A 3,694-nucleotide genomic window follows, 5' to 3' on the forward strand; every position below is an offset into this window, starting at 1 on the left:
AAAATGGCTAATAGTAATTAAACATTTGCCACTTACTGTCTTTGCAGCCACTCGCGGTAATGTCCGTATTCCATACTTAGCCACCCCAGTCACGATCGCACACCAGGCTCCTCTACCAACCAACTCCCAGAACAGAATTATACAGTAGTATTTATACAATGTTTGTTACATCCGACACACCCAAAATCGTTAAAACATTTCAGCTGACAAACCTAATAGGGTGTTGCCTTCCTAAAAGTTAAAACATTTCAGCTGATGCCATAGCAATTTGGTCATGCGACAAAAAAGAATAGTCTGCTAGCTGCACAAGACATTGAGTAAGAGGAAGTTGTGGAGGCCGACAGCATCAGAGGGCAGTGTCAGCAGCAGGCTGTTGACTTCCTTTCCAACAAAACCACAACAACCTTGAGCTCAGGTCAGGTCGGGTCCACAACATATGCTGTCGTGCACCTCCGAACTACAAACTATCAGTGGTCAGAGGTGGATGAAATACTCAACCCCAGTTCTTGAGTAAGAGTAGAGATACCCCTGGTCAAATTTAGTCCACTACAAGTAAAAGTAGCTTAGTCAAAATGTTACTCAATTAAGAGTAACATTTTAAGTAAAAGTAGTAGTACATTTCTAAATTTGTATATCAATGAATTGCTGTAATGTTTTCACAATGAATTTATAGGACCTTATAACTCTTGTTTCAGAGAAGTAACTGCACTGATGCGCTTGCTTGTAGAACCACTATGTTATACAAAAGCCTGCAGAAACACCTATAAAAACATAGAAAGTCGGTGCCGCGCTATGAGCTTGTATATATGCTATTTTTGAATAGCCAACATCACGACTAAAGAGCTAGACAATATGCACACAGGCATGTGACAGTATTTCATTGTAGTCATGAGGATTGATGTTGAACTATGGATTCAAGTTCTTAACCAATATTCACTTAATTCACCAGGGTCTTCCTGGGCTCTATAGCTCTTGTTGCTGAGCTACTTCACCCATTTTCAACCTATCTTCATATAATTGGTCCTCACTAATACTCATGATAGAATGGTACAATTCTTTTCTACTCGGTCTGTGTTTCATAGTCATTAAAAGTTCCCAGAGGTTTTCGCCAGCTCTCACATACAAATGGGAGGGGCGAGGAAACTTCTGGGCCAGAGCCCTGGTATTTGTGTGCGGGATGTAACTTACGCTCAGAATCTGAGCGGACACGCCTCTTACCGGTCTGAGAGCTGTGTAACTCGTCTAAACAGTCCGACGAGAGGCAAACAGCACTACACAACAATGGCGGCCGCAATTTCTCAAGGAGAAATTGCTTCCCGTCGCTACTATTTACATGCAACACCCACTGCATGTGGATCCCGCCCCCTTTTCTTCATTGGCTGTTGATTTGAATCAGAACGCAGTGGCCGCACCCCTGCTGTCCAGGCTCTGAGGCGAAGTCTCCCAGACTACATAGTCATAGGAAGGCTGTGGACAGTCCAGAAACCCGTCTACCAGTGACATCATCGTTAGGCAGGATTTTTTTTTCCAACAATATTTCAATTTTTTTATTTAGACTTTTATTAACACGAGAACAATGGCTTCTATTATTGCATTGCAACTTTCCAGGAATAGAAAGCCTGCAGTTTCTATTAGCTTGGATTCCCCATTGATGATGTCACTGGTAGACGGGACTCTGAACTGTCCACAGCCCTCCTCTGAGGCACAGATCGAGTAGATATATTGTTTTTACCATTTTATCATGAGCATTAGTGAGGACCAATTATATGAAGATAGGTTGAAAATGGGTGAAGTCGTCCTTTAATCACAAAAAAATGTGCTAAAATATTTTAGAAAATAGCTAATCTACAAGCTCACAACGCGTCGCATCATGGTGGCACATTGTGAGCCTTTTAGATTAGTTGTTTAGTGTCAACTGATAATCCAGTTAGATTGTAGCTGAAATGCCTGAATCAATGTCAACAGCATTGTTTTTTTTTCACTAACCACTACTCTTTTTTTAAAACATTGTCTTTGTGTGGATTTGTATGCAAATACCATTGATAATTTAACACCAAACAATGACAGCGATCCTCCCAGTGAGTTCTCCCTTTCATTTATCTCCCATCTAATGTTTTTAAATGAATTATAGTAATTGTCATTTTCACAGTAAGCAATTTTTACTCATGAGTGCAGTCAGTGATTTCCTTTGTACAAACTAGAAAACACAAATTAATTGTAATAGTCCTTAATGATTCCTCCACATCGTTAAGTGCCGCCTAATTCAACACCCAAGTAAAAGTGTTTTTGACAGCTTTTAAATGAAGGAATAAAAAGTCACGCCCGGAAATGTATTCCACATCATTCACGACACTGCAGTGGTTCTCAGTGGTTCTGGTACTTGAGCTGTGTTTCAGGGTGTCCCCAGCTAAATGTGTTTATATTGCATTAAAATCAGTTCACTTTAACACTATTTTAGACTAAGGCTATTCGACGTGTTGCAATGCAATGCGTTGTGAGCTTGTAGATCTGCTATTTTTTAAATAATTAGAAAAATCTTAAATTGTGGACCATTTTTTAAACAATTTTCTAAACATTTTTATATAAATCTTCTCTCGTTCCCTGGCACACACTCTTTTCAGATGGTGGGGGTTGGGAGTCCGCGACCAAACACATATCAACATTTTCCTTGACGTGAACATGTTTTAGAGCCACTGCACTACAGCAGTCAGTCCAGTGTCATTCAGTGAATGTCTTAGAAGTGTCAACTGGGGACAGAATCTTTATTTCCATGACCATTAGTATCTCTTGAGGTGGTGGTGGGAGATTAGTGATGCTTTACAAACTCATGCCTCCATGTCTTGCCTTCAGTTGAAGCCACAAACCAGGATTTAATTTAACCACTTAAACCCTATTTTAATGCAAAATAATGTTTTGGGGGGGGTTAAAACAAAAGGTTGGGAACAACTCAGTCTGCTGACGTATTTACTATTTAAATGTGGACCTACAATGTAATTGGCCGTGCCAAGGGCCAAGCATGTCTGGGGGGTGATATTCTTTGTTGCTGTTTTTACAAGTAGTAGTGGTGGTAGTAGTAGTGGTGGTAGTAGTGGTACTGGTGGTGGTAGTGGTTGTAATGGTAGTAGTAGTGGTGGTAATGGTAGTGGTAGTGGTAGTAGTGGTGGTGGTAGCAGTGGTAGTAGTGGTGGTAGTGGTGGTGGTGGTGGTGCAGTAGTGGTAACAATTTAGACCTGGGATTCTCAAATCCTGTATTGATCGCAATAATTGCACTATTGCAACAAAACCATTGAAATGTTTTGGATTGTGTGTAGGACATGGTGGTCACAGTATGTTTAGGAGTAATGCAGATTAGGTACACACAGTTTGCACACTCAAAAGCAGCCTGGATAGATAGGTGAGCACTAGGGACATCTGGGCACCTCGATGTCATTTTTCCCCCCAAAATGTAAAAAAAAAGAGAAATATTTGCAGTGGTGGACAGTAACAGAGTAAATTTACTTGAGTACTGTACTTAAGTACAGATTTTGAGTATTTTTACTTTGCTTGAGTATTAGATTTTTTGGATACTTTTTACTTTCACTCAAGTATATTTCCAAGACAAATATTTTACTTTTACTCAAGTATTTCTAGGAAGGCTGTGAAGTACTAGTTACTTTTAGGTTGGCTGTTTTTATTTTCTCCTTTTTTCCCCCCC

Source organism: Gymnoscopelus microlampas (genome assembly GCF_963454915.1).
Source record: "Gymnoscopelus microlampas genome assembly, chromosome: 11".
Lineage (NCBI taxonomy): Eukaryota > Metazoa > Chordata > Actinopteri > Myctophiformes > Myctophidae > Gymnoscopelus > Gymnoscopelus microlampas.